Below are 18,789 nucleotides of genomic sequence, written 5' to 3'. Positions count from 1 at the left end.
TAAAAAAAGCCTATTGGGTCAAAGCAGTTTACCTTGCAACATAACAACACTTAATCAAACATTGCCCTCAAAACAACACTATATATATATATATATATATATATATATATATATATATATATATATTAAAGGGAAATCTTGCATTAAAGAAAAATTGATATAAACAGGACAGCTGCTAAAGGACATAACAGCAGCTTAAACCAATCACACGATAAAATTAAAGAGAGATAAGCCCACACATTGAAGAACAAAAAAGGAAATAAAAGGGTTGATTGCCCAAAAAACTAAAAATCAGAATTAAAATACAGATTCCTAACTGATGCTAATCTTTCCCTATGTAGTTTGTCAGCTTTCCATTACACTTACACTATGGCTGCTCTGTGCTATCCCTTTTTTAGTGAGGAGGCTGGCACATAACAACGCCCAATTATTGGCCCTTCTATGTATGTCAGCTGGCCTGAGTTTACGGGCTCTTAGTGTAAAGGTTCTTGGAGTACATTATGATTACAAAATATTTGGCCAGGCAAAAGCCAATATTAGTTTTCTGTGAAAGCAAACCTTGAACACACAGGATTTGCCTTAAACTACCTAACCTGAACCTCACGTTAGCAGTTGTTCTATGACCAATGGTATTGTACTTCGCTTCACGTTAACCACTTTAATACCACCACTTTTACCCCCTTCCTGCCCAGGCCAATTTTCAGCTTTCAGCACTGTCGCATTTTGAATGAGAATTGTGCTGTCATGCAACATTGTACACAAACTAAATTTTTATCATTTTGTTCACACATATAGACCTTTCTTTGGGTATTATTTGATGTTTTTATTTTTTGCTAAATAAACAATAAAAAAGCCAAAACTTTTAAAACAAAACCAGTTTTTCTTGCTTCCTGTTAAAAAAATTTGCAAATGAATAATTGCAAATGAGTAATTTAGGCCAAAATGTATTCTGCTACATTTCTTTGGTGAAAATACCCCAAATCAGTGTATATTGTTTAGTCTGTAGGAACAAACGATTGTACTGTATATCTGAAAATCGATCAATCCCACTGTACTGATGGTCTATCTCATTTCTTGAGGCCCAAAAATGTCAGGATGGAACAGCTATCCCCCAAATTACCCCTTTTTAGAAAGTAGACAGTCTAAGGTATTCAGTAAGAGGCATGGTGAGTTATTTGAAGTTGTCATTTTTTACCATAATTTTATTGAAACTGAAGAAATTAAAACAAAATTCACAATATTTTTTTTAACATACTGTGCACCAGTGCAGTACAGCATCATCATACAATTGGTGTAGCGGTGACCAGGGACACTGACTGGTGACAGTATGAAAAAAAAAAAATAATTATCAATTTTTTTTATTACATTGTTTTCTTTTTTGAATGATTTTTTTTTATAACACGCTTTGATCAAAGTAATATAATGTTATCATAGTAACATTGTACTACTCTGGGGAAGTGATCAGTATTTTTTTTTACACATTATGATTGCTTATAGCAATGAATGTCATTGCTATAAACAAGCATTTTACTGAAAAAAAATGATTCATTCAGATTGTTTTGTTGTGATTAGCTGTGATTGGCCACAGCTAATCACATGACACAGATGGGCTGTGACTGGCCCAGTCTGTACCATGTGATCACTGTGACCAATCACAGCTAGCAACAAAATTGTATACAATGGATGGCAGGTAAGGAAACCATCCATTGTTTACAATTGTCATGTAACCTGCTGTGATTGATCACAGCAGACACATGGTACAGGTAATAGGCAGGTGCACAGATGAGTCATCCATTGGACACAGCCGGTGACAGGTCTCGCCGTACAAAGTGGCAATCCAGGAGGATGTCATAAGATGTCCTCTTGGATCAACAAAAGTCCTGCCAGGCCGTCATTTTACTATAGGCCAGGCAGGACAGGGTTAAAGCCACACTTCAGGCAAAATATAAATGCACAATTAAAATGCAGCCACCAGAACCTGAAAGCTGTTTTACTCACCAAAGGATTGGTGTTTCTGTCCTGACATTGAACCAGCCCTGCTAAACAGCCCAGCCACATTGGTTAATTGACATTTTTTTAACTGCAGGTAAGCAATAAAGCTTAGTCACCTTTCTGACCCCACTTGTGAATGGAAAGTGAAGAGCAGTAGACGTTTACCCCTGTAATCATGCTGCATTCCTCCCTGCAACTATGTTTTTATTCAGCACATGTGCAGGCAGTATACCTGGTTAGATCACAGAGCTCCCCTTCCTCTCCCATTATGAGCTCTGCTGTACAGAGGAAAGACATGAGGCTGATACCAAGTCAAATTAAAGGGTAAGTTCACCTTTTAGTAAAAAATAATAAATGCACAGTTTTTTGCAGGTAAAAAAATGTGCATGTATTATTTTTGTCTGCAGGATCCTGGAAAGCATTGCACCAGCGATCAGCAGATCACTGGTGCCATGCAGGTATGGGATGTATGAGCAAGCAGATATACTAACAGAAAGAATCAAGCACCGTGGTAGTTCATTGAGGACTACAAGCTGACAGCCGCTAAGGCTGCAGGGACTTGTAGTCTCTCATTCACAGAAAGCTGTGAATGAGTAAAAAGGCTGGGCAGGCGGAACCCCGCACAACCACATTTTTAAAAAAATTGATAGCTAGCTGGGAGGGGTAAAAGATCCCCCGCTAGCTGTCAAAGCGGGGTTTGGGGGCAGGTCAGACTGTAACATGTTACATGTTACACCCTGAATATGGGTGTAACATGTAACATGTTACGAAAGCTGAACGTATCCTTTAAGGTACATACATTTAAACCAGAACTCCAGGTCTCCTGGCAATTTAAATAATTTGTTTTGTCTAGCTTGGACCAAATAAATTATTTTCATGCTAGAATGGGCTGTCTGCTCTTTAGTCTGTAAAATTGTGTTGTAACATATAGTAATTGGAATTGTGCTCCTGCAGCAGTATGAGACACTTCCCTTCTGATACCAGATAGATAGTCAGTCTCAGTGTATTTCTGACGCTCAGGAATGGCTTTTAGTTTTTAAATGATGTAAAATGCAGCGCTCATAAAAATATAAATATTAATAAATCACAGTGAGATATACTGATAAAATGAGTGACAATGGTGAGAGTACACAGAAAAAATTATTATAAGTGAAGCGCTCTAAAAGCAGCGCTAAGGTGAATCATAATGAATGTTAAAAAGTGTTGCGCTGAATAACAGCGAAAAGTGATCAAACAACACTGTAACAGTGACAATAGTGAAATGTCCAATATAAATGAAATAATCAAAGCAAAAATAGCGATAAATAGCCCACAATGTATCCATGATAAAAAAGTGAAAGATGACTCCGTGACAAATTACTTCTCTTGAATGCACTCACCAGAAGTGCATATGAAATGCGCATATAATAAAAAAGCCCCTCCACAGGTTCAGCTCGTCCAACGTGATGCTCACAGTATGGGAATAACACCGCTGGCCTCACACAGAGTTAACCGTACTCTCCGCTCCTCGCACTACCTCCTGCTCTCTAGCTCCCTTGTTTCCTCCTCCCATGCTTGTCTCCAGGACTTCTCCAGAGCTTCCCCTATCCTCTGGAACTCTCTACCCTAATTTATCAGACTATAGCCTACTATGCTCACTTTTAGGCGATCTCTGAAAACCTATCTCTTCAAGGAAGCATTCCTGCCTTCAGCTAATAATGGAATCTTCTACTCCTACCAGTCCATCCCCCACAGTTACTACCTTTTGTACCACTAGCCCCTCCCTCCTAGATTGTAAGCTCCAAGGAGCTTACCTCCTTTCCCTCTTGTATTGAACTGTATTGTTGCTGTATTGTCTCCCGTTATATTATAAAGCGCTGAGCAAACTGTTGGCGCTATATAAATCCTATATAATAATAATAATTAGGGATGACCCCAGCAGAACTTTCCACCAAACAACAAACAAGCACAGCCCCACCTTGAAGGGAACAGCAGTCCTTAGATGTGGTTGTTGCATTAGTTTTACGAGTTTGGCCTTTTGTTCTTTTATTTGTTATCTGGTGATCTTTCCAGTAACACACTTCCTGTCATTTACCAGAAGATAGCATCTGGTTGTTCACGAAATGAAATCTAGAGAGGACCCTTCCATCAAAGATTGTAAAAGAGGGGTATAGGCCAAGTGGGAAGTTAAACTGCACCCATTCTGTCTCTTTACTGTGGCTTATTTGTTTGGCTTTTCACCTTTATATCCTAAACATTTTCTATTTTTAGTCTTGATTTAGCCCAGAGTTGCCCTTACATTAACTAAAAACCTCCACGTGGTATAACGTCAGATTCTGCGCTGTGCTCATTTGCTTCCTGAAATACAAGTCCTATTTTATCAGTATATTAATATTTATCAGATTTATTAATATTTATAATTCTATGAGCGCTGCATTTTAGGTTATTTATGCTTTTGAGGATATAGAGGGTTGTCCTTTGGTGCAAGCTGCTTTTGTCCCTCTGTAAGCTCACTACCTACCATTAGTTTTTAACCACTTGCCGCCCTGCCACTGTAGAATTATGGCGGCAGGGCGGCACTGGCAGGCAAAACTACGTTTTATAACGTGTGTTTTGTAAACAGATAGGGGGCGCCGCCGCCCTATCTGTCCTGCCGATCACCGCCGCGGATGTCAGTCGCCGGGTTACAGCTGGTCCTTAGCGATCGGCGGTAAACAGTGACAGAGAGCACAGCTGCAGTAGTAGTCTGTCACTTCCTTGTCAGCTCGAGGACGAGCTGATCGAGACAGAAGAGTTTCTCTCTCTTGATCAGTGGTGTCCCATGCAGTACACACCCCCGCCCCCTAGTAAAACACTCCCCCTCACTCAGATAACCCTTCCCTGCAAAATAAAGTTACCCCTTCCTCCCCAGTGTCATTAGTACAGCGTCAGTGTTTTTCTTTTTGCACTGATCACTGTATTAGTGTTTTTGGGGATGTCAGTGACCCCAAGTCAGTACCCCCCAATGTCAGAATGTCCGCCGCAGTCCCGCCATAAGTCGCTGGTCGCTGCCATAAGTCCCTGATCGCCGCCATAATTCACTGATCGACGCCATTATTAGTATAAAAAAAACCATAAAAATCCCAGTATCTTTCCCGCCATTTGTAAACGCTATAACTTTCACGTAAACCAATTAATTTACACGTATTGGGGTTTTTTTTTAGAAAAGACATGTCGCAGAATGCATTTTGGCAGAAATTTATGACTAAATTTGATTTTTGCATTTTTTTTTTACTGTACATGTTTTATAGCAAAAAGTCCAAAATATTGTTTTTTTTCCCTCAAAATTGTCAGCCTTTTTTTTATAGCACAAAAAATAAAAACCGCACAGGCGATCAAATACCACCGAAAGAAAGCTCAATTTGTGGGGAAAAAAAGGATGTAAATTTCATTTATGTACTGTATTGCATGACCGCGCAATTGTCCGTTAAACTAGCGCAGCGCTGTATAGCAGAAAAATGGCGTAAGTTGCAGTATTTATACCATAGTTTGAAAACGCTATAACTTCCACACAAAGCAATCAATATACAGTTGTGTCCAAAATTATTCAACCCCCACTGAAATTGAGTGTTTTGGCCAGTTTGACATTGCTTTTGATCATTCAGTCATCTTGCTTACATTTACATTAAAGAGGCACTTGTAGGTCAGACAAATATAACATAACAGTTATAATGAAATAACCACAAATGTCTTTTCTGTGCTCACAGCATTATCAGTTTTATTCAACCCCCAAGTGACATTCAATCTTAGTACTTAGTACAGCATCCTTTTACAGTTATAACAGCTTTTAAACGTGAAGCATAGCTTGACACAAGTGTCTTGCAGCGATCTACGGGTATCTTCGCCCATTCTTCATGGGCAAAGGCCTCCAGTTCAGTCACATTCTTAGGCTTGCGCACTGCAACTGCTTTCTTTAAGTCCCACCAGAGGTTCTCAATCGGATTTAAGTCTGGTGACTGCGATGGCCACTCCAAAATGTTCCAGCCTTTCCTCTGCAACCATGCTCTAGTGGACTTGGAGGTATGCTTGGGATCATTGTCCTGTTGAAAGGTCCAACGTCTCCCAAGCCTCAGGTGTGTGACGGACTGCATCACGTTTCCATCCAATATCTCCTGGTACTGAAGAGAATTCATGGTACCTTGCACACGCTGAAGCTTCCCTGTACCTGCAGAAGCAAAACAGCCCCAAAGCATGATTGACCCTCCACCATGCTTCACAGTAGGCAAGGTGTTCTTTTCATCATAGGCCTTGTTCTTCCTCCTCCAAACATAGCGTTGATCCATGGGCCCAAACAGTTCTAATTTTGTTTCATCAGTCCACAGAACACTATCCCACAACTTTTGTGGTTTGTCCACATGGCTTTTGGCATACTGCAGTCGACTCTTCTTATTCTTTGGAGACAGCAAGGGGGTACGCCTGGGAGTTCTGGCACGGAGGCCTTCATTACGCAGTGTGCGTCTTATTGTCTGGGCTGAAACTTCTGTACCCACATCTGACAAATCTTTTCTCAGTTCCTCAGCAGTCACACGGGGACTTCTCTCCACTCTACGCTTCAGGTAGCGCACAGCAGTCGAAGTCAGCATCTTCTTTCTGCCACGACCAGGTAGCGTTTCAACAGTGCCCTTTGCCTTGAATTTGCGAATGATGCTTCCTAAGGTGTCTCTTGGTATGTTTAACATCTTTGCAATCTTCTTATAGCCATTGCCCTTCCTGTGAAGAGAAATCACCTCTTCTCTTGTCTTCCTGGACCATTCTCTTGCCTTCACCATGTTTGTAACCACACCAGTAAATGTCTAGAAGGAGCTGAGTATCACAGTCATTTTAAAGCTGCCTAATTGGTGCTTATTATGCTTGATTGCTGCTCGGTGACATCCACAGGTGTTTTCAATACCTGATGGAAAGCACCTGTATGAACCTCTGTTCTTCAGAGTGGTAGTCTTTAAGGGGTTGAATAATTGTGGCAATGAAGAAACCACATAAGAACCATTTACTACTGTATTACATAAACAATTGATGTCATTTTAGTTGCATTTGGGTAGTTACAACGTCCTTGTAGGATTTGATTCTGAATACAATTCCAAATGTACACTATAGTCCCTAAACCCCTTTACAGCATTGGGGGTTGAATAATTTTGGACACAACTGTACACTTATTGGGATTTTTTTTTATCAAAACATGTAGCAGAATACATTTTGGCCTAAATTTATAACCAACTTTGAGTTTACTATATATTTTTTATAGCTGAAAGTAAAAAATATTGTTTTTCTTCAAAATTTTTGGCCTTTTTTTGTTTATATCGTGAAAAATAAAAAGCGCACAGGTGATCAAATACCACCGAAAGAAATCTCTATTTGTGTGAAAAAAAGAACGTAAATTTTGTTTGGGTGTAGCATTGCATGACCGCGCAATCATCAGTTGAATTAGTGCAGCGCCGAGTAGCAAAAAGAGGCCTGGTCATTAAGGGGGGTAAATCCTCTGGAGCTCAAGTGGTAAATGAGGGCTATTGACACATCATTTTTGATTTTTCTATTGTATTTTGATTAGGATATTGCACTACATCTAATATACTGTACAGTATACGTCAAGAAATGAAATGGTGTGGTGAAGAGAACTATTGATCTTTAGCAGCAATTAGGTTTTTTTGGATTCACTTAATTTTGATACATACTGTACTGATTGTTTACGTTCACATAGTAAAGGGAAGTGTTTTGTACTGCTGCAAGAACATAGCACAGCTTACTGCATGTAACACAGGCTACTACACAAATTAAAGACTTAACAGTAGCCAGCCCATTGTGCCATGTAAATAATTTGTTTTGTCCATGTTATTAAATTTTATTAAAAATACTCTACATTTCAACAATTTAAAAATGAAACCACTGCATTAATTGATGTTCTCTTTACAAGCACCTATAGTTCAGCTTTAGGCTAGCATAAGATTTGCTTCATATAATTGTTTCTTTTATATCACACTCTAGTGTATCTGGTCCCATGCATTGGTAACTTTACAACACCTATATGTCTTGTGAGTAACATTTACAAGATCACAAGGCAATTCCCATACCTACATCATGTATCACATCAGGCTTTTTATTGTAAAAGAGACATTGCATAGTATGTTTCGTCTGCAATAAAGAGGCTTTACCGCTTGCAAAGGTACTGTTGAAAGGGGTACTGTAGTGTCACAATGCCCACCCCAACCCCCTCCCATGGCACAAAATTCAAATAGGAGATTGTACATAGCATTTCATGTTTATCCTTTAAAAAGCTTGTCATTGTTTTAGATGATTTCCAAGCTTTCATTATTTATTACAGGTACTTATATAGCACCATCAATTTATGCAGTTACATATATATTGTACATTTGCATCAGTCCCTAACCCTCAAGGGGTATACAATTTTAGGTCCCTAACTTACTGTACATTCATACATATACTAGGGTCAATTTAGACAGGATCTCCAACCCTAATTAACCTACCAGCATGTCTGTGGAATATGGGAGGAAACTGGAGTACCTGGAGGAAACCCACGCAGGCACAGGGAGAACATGCAAACTCCAGGCAGGTGGTGCCGTGGTTGGGATTCTAACCAATGACCCTAGTACTGCCAGGCAGAAGTGCTAACTAGAGATGAGCGAATCGAACTTGGCGAAGTGGAATTCGTTTCGAATATTAGGAAAAATTCGATTCGCACCGAATCCGAATTTTAGCAAACTTCGTATGCACGAATCGAATTTTTCCCGATCAGCCGGAAAAAAGTGTCACTGCAGAGAGCTCCGCTATTTCTGACAGTTCTCTGACAGTTCCTTCACATTTACAGCGGTTGAAACATTGTATCTATTTGTTTCCATTTAGGATACAGATGTTTTTATTTGGAAATAAATAGATACAATGTTTCAACCGCTGTAAATGTGAAGGAACTGTCAGAGAACTGTCAGAAATAGCGGAGCTCTCTGCAGATACACTTTTTGCTGTACTGGAATTCTTCTTCTTTTCATTCTTCTTCTTCTTTTCATTCTTCTTCTTCTTCTTCTTTTCATTCTTTTTCATTCTTCTTTTCATTCTTCTTCTTCTTTTCATTCTTCTTCTTCTTCTTTTCATTCTTCTTCTTCTTTTCATTCTTCTTCTTTTCATTCTTCTTTTCATTCTTCTTTTTTCATTCTTCTTCTTCTTCTTTTCATTCTTCTTTTCATTCTTCTTCTTCTTCTTTTCATTCTTCTTCTTCTTCTTTTCATTCTTCTTTTTATTCTTCTCATTCTTCTTTTCATTCTTCTTTTCATTCTTCTTCTTCTTCTTTTCATTCTTCTTCTTCTTCTTTTCATTCTTCTTTTCATTCTTCTTCTCATTCTTCTTTTCATTCTTCTTCTTCTTCTTTTCATTCTTCTTCTTCTTTTCATTCTTCTTTTCATTCTTCTTCTTCTTCTTCTTTTCATTCTTCTTCTTTTCATTCTTCTTCTTCTTCTTTTCATTCTTCTTTTCATTCTTCTTATTTTCATTCTTCTTCTTCTTCTTTTCATTCTTCTGCTTCTTCTTTTCATTCTTCTTCTTCTTCTTTTCATTCTTCTTTTCATTCTTCTCATTCTTCTTTTCATTCTTCTTCTCATTCTTCTTTTCATTCTTCTTCTTTTCATTCTTCTTCTTCTTCTTTTCATTCTTCTTCTTCTTCTTCTTCTTTTCATTCTTCTTTTCATTCTTCTTCTTCTTCTTTTCATTCTTCTTCTTCTTTTCATTCTTCTTTTCATTCTTCTTCTTCTTCTTTTCATTCTTCTTCTTTTCATTCTTCTTTTCATTCTTCTCATTCTTCTTCTCATTCTTCTTTTCATTCTTCTTCTTTTCATTCTTCTTCTTCTTTTCATTCTTCTTCTTCTTCTTTTCATTCTTCTTCTTCTTCTTCTTCTTTTCATTCTTCTTCTTCTTCTTTTCATTCTTCTTCTTCTTCTTTTCATTCTTCTTTTCATTCTCTTCTTCTTCTTCTTCTTCTTTTCATTCTTCTTCCTCTTCTTTTCATTCTTCTTCTTCTTCTTTTCATTCTTCTTCTTCTTTTCATTCTTCTTCTTCTTCTTCTTTTCATTCTTCTTCTTTTCATTCTTCTTCTTCTTTTCATTCTTCTTCTTCTTCTTTTCATTCTTCTTTTCATTCTTCTTCTTCTTTTCATTCTTCTTCTTCTTCTTTTCATTCTTCTTTTCATTCTTCTCATTCTTCTTTTCATTCTTCTTTTCATTCTTCTTCTCATTCTTCTTTTCATTCTTCTTCTCATTCTTCTTTTCATTCTTCTTCTTCTTCTTTTCATTCTTCTTTTCATTCTTCTTATTCTTCTTTTCATTCTTCTTCTTCTTCTTTTCATTCTTCTTTTCATTCTTCTTCTTCTTCGTCGTGCCCCGTGACTGCCCAAATGAGTGAAGTGTGCGGTGATTCTAAGATCGACGGCACTCATCTGCATGTCATACTGACTGACAGTATTATTTCTCTTCCCCAGCAGACTCCAAGGGCATTTAAATTAAAGGTACAGTGTTCTGCACTAATATAAAGGCTCTCTGAAGCCTAGAAACCCTTTTAATAAGTTAAATTCGCAGCGAATAAATTCGCATCGAATCGAATTTCTCCCGCAAATTCGGCGAATCAGCCGAATCGAATTTTTGAATAATTCGCTCATCTCTAGTGCTAACCATTTATCCACTGTTCTGCTTGTTATGAGCATTTTCCAGCCAAAATATGTAAAAAAAATAATTGTCTGAGAGTGTTTGGAAATATCAGCATTTGGGTTGTTTAATACAGAATATATCTGTGTGTATTTTGTCCAGCGTAGCATTTATTTTGAGGCAAATTCACCAAATGTGGAACATTGTTCCCATTTGCCCACAGTCCTGGAAGCAGATCCGATGACGTGTAGGGAAAGAATTTGACAAGGTTAGTGAGTACTAGATAACAACAAGAAAGGAAATTGTAATTGGTCTCTCCAAATGTTGTTTCAAGTATTTCCTTAAGTATTATAGCCAGGGCCATGGATAAGAGGGTACCACCAGTTGTCCTGTACAGGGCCCAGGCCAGCAGGGGGGGCCCAGGCAGCTATGTGAATCATATGTGGGCAGGGAAGGTGATCAGCACAGTGTGGGGGGTAGTTACTGGAACTGATCCCCTGTATGGCTCTCTCTGCAGCAGCTAAAAGCTGGCTTCTTCTCTCCCTCATGCTGGCTTTCAGCTGCTGTAGAGAGCCATACAGGGGATTGATTCCAATAATTTCCCCCTTCCTTTCATGAATGAACACAATGAGCGATCGGTACTGATCACTCAGTGTGTTCATTCATAACTGAAGCATAGTAAACTGTGTTTTTTTTTGGGGGGGGGGCGGCCCTGTCAGGTTTGCTGTATGGGGCCCCGTGGCTTCTGTCAGCAACCCTGATTATAGCGGTCCATGTGTTCCAGTCCTCCTTACTGATCTCTATGTGAAACGCTTCATCCTAATCTATGGGGTAGTTTGTTTAAAATGATGGAGGGCAAATGGTATATATGACCAAAATACCACCAATTTGGCACATTTCCTGCAGACATCTGTTTTCAAAAATAGTCCATGTGGTAATATCGCCATCAGCATATAATAAGTATATACTTTCCTGCATTTGGCAAGTTTCTAAGGAAGGCAATTCGACCTTTCAGAGAAAGCAATCCAAAGCTATTACTGTTTTTGTTGAGGCAATTTTCAGTTCGGTTTTCCTAACCACCATTTAAACTGTTGAGGTTGTAGCCCAGCTGCAAATGTTGGGTTAGTAAAGAGAGGGGACAGTGGGGTTTGTGCAGATTTGTGCACATGCAATTTACAGGAAATATGTAGCAAGTGTGAGAGCGCAGGGCACATTTGTGTTTAGGTGACAATCACATTAAAAGGTTTATAGGATAGGGAGTTCCTGCTTTAGATTTAATATATATCCAGTCAGGTTTATAAGTATTATTGGAACAGAATTGTGATACCTTGGTTAATTGAGCTGGCCTGTAATAATTTAAGGGGTTCAAGACCTCCTGATTATTTGAGGGCATCTAGTGCCTTGCAGAAGAACTTGCATCTCCTAGAATCCCAATTTTTTTTTATGACACAAGATTTAATTTTTTTCAGGTCTGGTGAGGGAACATTAATTGGATGGCTTCCAAAATAATATAAAATTTTGGTAAGAAGATAATTTCAGTTGTGGTCATTCTGCCTGTCTATGAGAGGGAGTAGGTAGATCACAGTTCCATTTCATCTGTCAATTTACCAAAAACAATGGTGTAATTCAATTTATAAATTGTAAATATGTCAGAGATAAGTTTGACTAATTTGCCAATACAATATACTGTATAATAATAATAATAATAGTAGGAGATTAGATTTGAAATGTTTAGGTAGAACGGATATAGGAGAGAGTGAAATCCTAGGCAGGTGTGGGGGGTGCGTGCCGCATCGGGTGACACCTACCGCACGGGGTGACACCAGACCTGCCCCACGAAAGGGTAAGTTGTAAAGCAAGCTGACGATCTCCGCAGGATGGATTGGATCTGTGGATTGAGCATAATGGATCAGAGTCCGATACATTATGCTCCCGAATCCTCAGATCCGATCCATCCTGGGTTTCTTCATTATTCTTCCATCCAGATTGAAGTGACTGGCCAGATCATCAGGTGAAGAAACAGAAAAAAAAATAAAATAAAAGATAACTAATGCAGCCATTACATTTAAAAATTGGTAAACTGCAATATATTATATTTTTGTTATTGGATTTTAGGCAGCATGCACACTGAGCATTTTAATAAAGCTGGTAGTGTTAGCTGTGTACATTTGCTTTACAATTAGAATTTTTCTGCATTTCTTATCGTTTTTGGTTTAGTGTTTTCTGCATTTGCGGTTTTTAACATTTTTAAACAAAAAAATTTAATTTTTACTAAACAAACCCCGCTATTTTGTTGCGTTTTACCATGTTTTTCAGAGTTTTTCAACGTTAGAGAATTTTTACAGCTGAAAAACTCCTCTAGAAACCCACTAGTTCTGTTTTTTATTTCCAGCCAAAAAACGCCCCTGTCAATGCTGATTAAAGTCTATGTGTGCATGGACACATAGGATAACATGCTGGGGAGTTTACTGGCTGTAGAAAAAAAATGCCAAAAACAGCAGCTGTAAAAACGTCCAGTATGCATGAGGACTGAAAAGTAATATTAAAGTATTACTTTTTTAACATCACCTACTAAGGTGAAGACTTACTATACATTATGCCTCTTGATGCTCTAAAGTATTTCTTCCTCTTGCTTCACCTTGTCCTCTTAGTTCTTGCGATGCTCTCTCATTTCAGGGTGGCACCTTTCCGTGCAGGGTTCTGTGGAGTCAAGCTTGAGTTCATGCCCCCAGCTGGGACTGGAGCTGAATGGAAACATACAACATCTGCAAGCCACTCCCCTTTACCCCCCTCCTTTGTCCTCCAAATTAATTGGCTGCTGCTACACTCTCCCTTGGGGCCATAAGATTCAGTGCGCTCTTCCCAATAAGTAGTTTGGGGAGGCTGCACTGATGTACTTGGAGGTGGCAGTGGTGAACGGGAGCAAAGGTAAGTGTTTTTGGTGCAATATTCTATGCATTAATACAGTCATGGCCAAAAATTTTGGCACCCCTGCATTTCTGTCAGATAATGCACCACTTCACCGCCAAAAAAATGTTGCAATTACAAATGTTTAGGCAGTCTCATTTCTTTTGTTTGTATTGGTATGACATGAAAGAGTGGAGAAACAAAAAGCTAAATCTGACACATTCCACGCAAACCCCAAAAATGGACTAGACAAAATTTCTGACACTGGGCCCTACAGTGCACCCCAGAATTCTTTGGTAGTCTTCAGATTTCATAATGCCATGCATATGGTCAAGACATCCAGTGCCTGAAGCAGCAAAGCAACCTCAAAACATCAGTGAACCTCCACCATGTTTGACTGTAGGGACTGTATTCTTTTCTTTAAAGGCCTCATTGCTTTTTTCTGGAAACAGTAGAATGATGGGCTTTACCAAAAAAGCTGTAATTTTGTTTCATCTGTCCACAGCACATTCTCCCAAAAGGATTATGGCAAACTCCAGTGTGGCTTTTTAATTTTTCTGTGTCAGCATTGGGGTTCTTCTGGGTCTTCTACCATAGCGTCCCTTTTCATTCACATTGCAACATACAGTGCAAGCCGACACAGTTGTACCCTGTGCCTGAAGGTCAGCTTGAATTTGTCTGGAAATGATTGAAGTTCTTTATCCACCATTCAAACAATCCTTTATTAAGGATTAAGTTTTTCTCTTTCCAGGGTCCAGGGAGATTAGCTGCAGTGCCATGGGCTGTAAACTTATTGACAGTATTGTGCACAGTGGACAGAGGAACATTAAAATCTGTTAATTAATATAGGTGAGTTTAATTATAAATTACAGGAGCATCACAAACTTGGAATGCAATTATTTCTTACAATTTTGAAAAGGTGCCAATAATTTTGTCCAGTCCATTTTGGGGGGTTTGTGCGGAATGTGGCAGATTTGGCTTTTTGTTTCTCCATTTTTTTGTGTCATACCAATACATTCAAAAGAAATAAACATGAGAATGCCTAAACATTTGTAATTGCAATACTTTTCTGGGCTAAGTGGAGTATTATCTAACAGAAATGCAGGGGCTGTCCCTAGGCAGGTGTGAGGTGTGCCAGTTTAGAAAGAAATGGCAGAATACGATTTGCAAAGAGTGCAGTTTTAATCTCCTCGTCTCCGAAGAGGATGCCATGAAAAAACCCAGGTGACAGAAGGGATTTTGCACAATTTTAAATAAAATGGGTAGATCTCTTGGTGAGTACCACATTATAAGTTGGTTGGAGGTGAAATTACTCCTTCCAGATGCTCCCTTGCCACTGCTGATTGGTACAGGGAACTGATAAGATTTAAGAGAATTTCCAAGCCCTATGTGTTTTAAAACCTCCTAACGTTAGCTCCATTTGATACTGTCAAAGGCCTTCTCCTTGTAATAAATCTTCAGATATTTTTTACTAGGGTTCTGCTTGTGACAAAGCCTGCCAGTTCGGGTCCTATAAATGTAGGCAGGATAGAGGCTAGTTTGTCTACTATAACTTTTACCCCCTTCCTGCCCAGGCCAATTATCAGCTTTCAGAGCTGTTGCACTTTGAATGACAATTGAGTGGTCATGCAACACTGTACCCAAACAAAACTGTTATCATTTTTGAAAAAAAAAAGTTTTTTCTTAGTGTCTGTTATAAAATTTTGTATATAAGTAATTTTCTCCTTCACTGATGTGCACTAATGAGGTTGCAGTGATGGGCACTAATAGGCTGCACTGATGGGCACTGATAGGTGGCACTGATGAGGAGACACTGGTAGGTGGCACTGATGGGCATTGACAGGCATCACTTGTGGGCATTGACAGGCATCACTGATGGGCACTGAAAGGCAGCACTCATATATAGCATTGATAGGGGGCACTGGTGGGCACTGATAGTTGGTACTGATTGGAACTGTTAGGAAGCATTGATTGGAACTGTTAGACTGCACTGGTGGGCACAGATAGGCAGCACTGAGAGGCGTCGCTGACTGGCACTGATAGTTGGCACTGAAAGGCAGCTCTGATGGGCACTGATATGTGGCATTGATGTGCAGTGGTAGGCACTGATATGTGACATTGATGTGCATTGATGGGCACTCCCATGTGGCATTGATGGGCACTGATAGGTGGCACTAATGGGGCTACACTGATCATCAGGGCACTGATCATCAGTGCCCTGATGATCAGTGTAGATGTCCCCTCTGAGGAATGCCACTTACCGGCTCTCTTCTCCTCACGCGCTGTCAGCGTGAGGAGAGAAATGCAGATAACAGGCATTTCCTTGTTTACATGCGATCAGTTGTGATTGGACACAGCTGATCACATGACAGTTAAAGTGGGAGGACGTCATATGTTGTCCTCCCAGAAAGAGAGAACTGCCGCCCGTCCGTTATTTCCTTATATGGCAGGTGGGAGGCGGTTAATGATATTAGAAGGTATGGTGCTGGGTCTAGAGCTCCTATAATTGTTTTGGTAGGACATCTAGGACATTTTTATTTGTTTGATATTACCTTTTTCCTGTATGCTTTGTTGGTATAAATATGTTTATATAGTGTTTCTAAAAGCATGCCAACTTCAAAATACATTTTGTAAAATTGATTGCCTAGACCAGATCAAGGAAATTTCATGACAGCAGAACCCAAAATATTCTTATTGATTGAACTGTGGTGATGTCCATGTTAGGGGTTTATAACAGTTGCAAGTTTAATTCTGAACTATCTGGGTGACTTTCCTTATTGTACATAGAGGGTGCTCTAGTAATGAGTAAAAGCTTTGGCTATATCAGAAGGATCCTGCTTCACCTTTCCACCCACATCCCTGGTGTAGTTGATGTGGTGGACCAGATGCTTTCCCCTGGATAAGGTTGGCAGAAGCTGGCCTGGTTTATTGTCAAATTTGTAAACTTGGAGCTGTTTGTAACATTATAGTGCTTTATAATGTTGTTGCCATCATTTATCACTATTATTATTCCCCATTAACCATTTGGTAAAGCCCTAGTCAGCCAGGCATTGTTTATAGTTTAAGCAAGCTTTTCTAACTTTGTCACTAGCTTTCATTTATTTAGGTAAAGCATTTGTTTTTGAGAGCCATGATTTTGCCTTTTACTTTCTTCCTAGAATAAAATAGGTCATTTTTATGGGTTTAGTTATGAAAGTCATAGTCCAGTCACCAACATTTGAGATTTTTAAAGGATCCATCCTTGTGCAAATAGGAGGATAATATGTAGAGAGGTTGGTTCTTAGAGTGCAGGCTATCAATAATTTCAAATAATACAGGGCCATGGTCTTATTTAGGAGAATAGTGAATATTTTAAGGTGTAGCAAAAAAATTTCTCTGACCAGAAGCATATCAAATAAGAGATGTGGACCATAGAGTAATGTGTACATTCCCTATCCAATTGAGGTAATTGTCCCCAGCTGTCCACAAGGACAGTGGATGCCAGCAGGGGTCCTTGGATTTGGTGATCTTGCGATGTGGAGCACAGAATTTTTCCGCTTTGAAGCTATCTTTGAGTGGATTGATGATATCGGTGAAGTCCTTGCCCAACACTATCTTGGTGGTTTTAGCATGGTCAATCAAATTGTTTGCTATGGTGCAGAAACTTTTGTTATCATTTGTATTATGATGACCATAGACACTTTACAGGGATTTGATGTGACAATGTTTGGATAGCAATGTTTGCCTCCCCCCCCCCATAAGATTACACTCAATAGATCTTACCCTTCAGCTTCGAGTTTTGTGGAGTAATATGAGGATTCCTGCCTTTCATCCTTGAGCAGGAACACGCCAGAAAGTACAACCCCAAGATTTCTGTAGAAGGTGAAAGTCATCCTGTTTTTAAAGGATCTGTGATAGAAAAGCAATATCTACTGTATGTGAATATTTATGAAATACATAATATAATTTTTTTTCCTTATTAGGGGAGTGTGAACCCTTTGTAATGGGCAGCACAGTGGTAGCATTTTCGCCTAACAGCACTTGGGTCATTGGTTCAAATCCTATTCATGGCATTACCTGCATGGAGTCTGCATGTTCTCTCTGTGCCTGTGTGGGTCTCCTCCGGTTTCCTCCCACATGCCAAAGACATGCTGGAAGGTTAATTGCCTCTGTCTATATTGGCCCTAGTATGTGTATGTATGAATGTGAGTTAGGGACCTTAGATTGTACGCCCCTTGAGGGTTAGGGTCTGATGTGACTGTACAATATATATGCAAAGCACTGTGTAAATTGACAGTGCTATATAAGCTCCTGTATAATAAATAATAATACTTTACCATTCTCATGGAGGATGAAAATCAAACTGGAATAGGTCAGGAAGTAAGATTTTTCTTAGCATTCCAGCCAAATACCCTTCCATCCATGGCCCGGTGAGTCTTTTTGGCAAATTTAGGCCAAGTGTAGGATAAGACGAATATCAGTGCCTCCATCTTTTCACTAAAGCACGGTCGGCAAGTAGTTAAGTTACATGTAATGTGATTGCTTCTTGTGTATAGTTTACAGTTACATATACAATGCTAGAAAACGCACATTTGTACTGAGCAAGCCGAAAAGAGAAAAGACACTTGACTCTTGCTGGTATTTCCTCAAATGCCGTTCTGCAAGATTTTTTTCTCATTTGTGCCTCTTGAACCATGAACAAATTCCATGACTGCTGGAGAAAGGCAGCTTATGCATCTTTACTGTGCCAGCAGCTGTGAAGACAATTTTATGCTGCCATTTCCAATAAGTATAAAAAAAAATTCACAAAGCAAAAATAAAATCTTGTGGCAGTGAGAAAACATACTGCTAGCCACAGGGGACGAGACAACCAAAGAAATCCATGCTATTACAGATCATTTTTGCTGAACATTAAATGTCACAGAAAATACTGTAAAAGGAATCACAGTTGGTGTATTTATTTTAGGAAAAATATTTTGCACTTTTTTTGTTGAGAAAAACTAATTCATGTATTAATAGTAGCCAAAGAAATGTATTTTTCAGATAAAGTTATGTGTCAGAGACATGTATCACAGTTACAGTGCTATCAGTTTGAAAGTACTGTTTGTAGGTATTAGGTATGGTATAAGCAGGGCCGGTGCTAGACTATTTTGCACCCTGGCAAGACCAGCTACTAGCGCCCCTCCCCCCAAAAATAAATAAATAAATAATGTTAAAAACGGTAGAAAATATTAATTCAACAAAACATAAAACT

This window comes from Staurois parvus, unplaced genomic scaffold, assembly GCF_062004578.1.
Source record: "Staurois parvus isolate SC_StPar_1 unplaced genomic scaffold, SC_StPar_1.0 ptg000262l, whole genome shotgun sequence".
NCBI classification, from domain to species: domain Eukaryota; kingdom Metazoa; phylum Chordata; class Amphibia; order Anura; family Ranidae; genus Staurois; species Staurois parvus.
The sequence above is the reverse complement of the archived record's forward strand: the minus strand, read 5'-3'. Positions refer to the sequence as shown.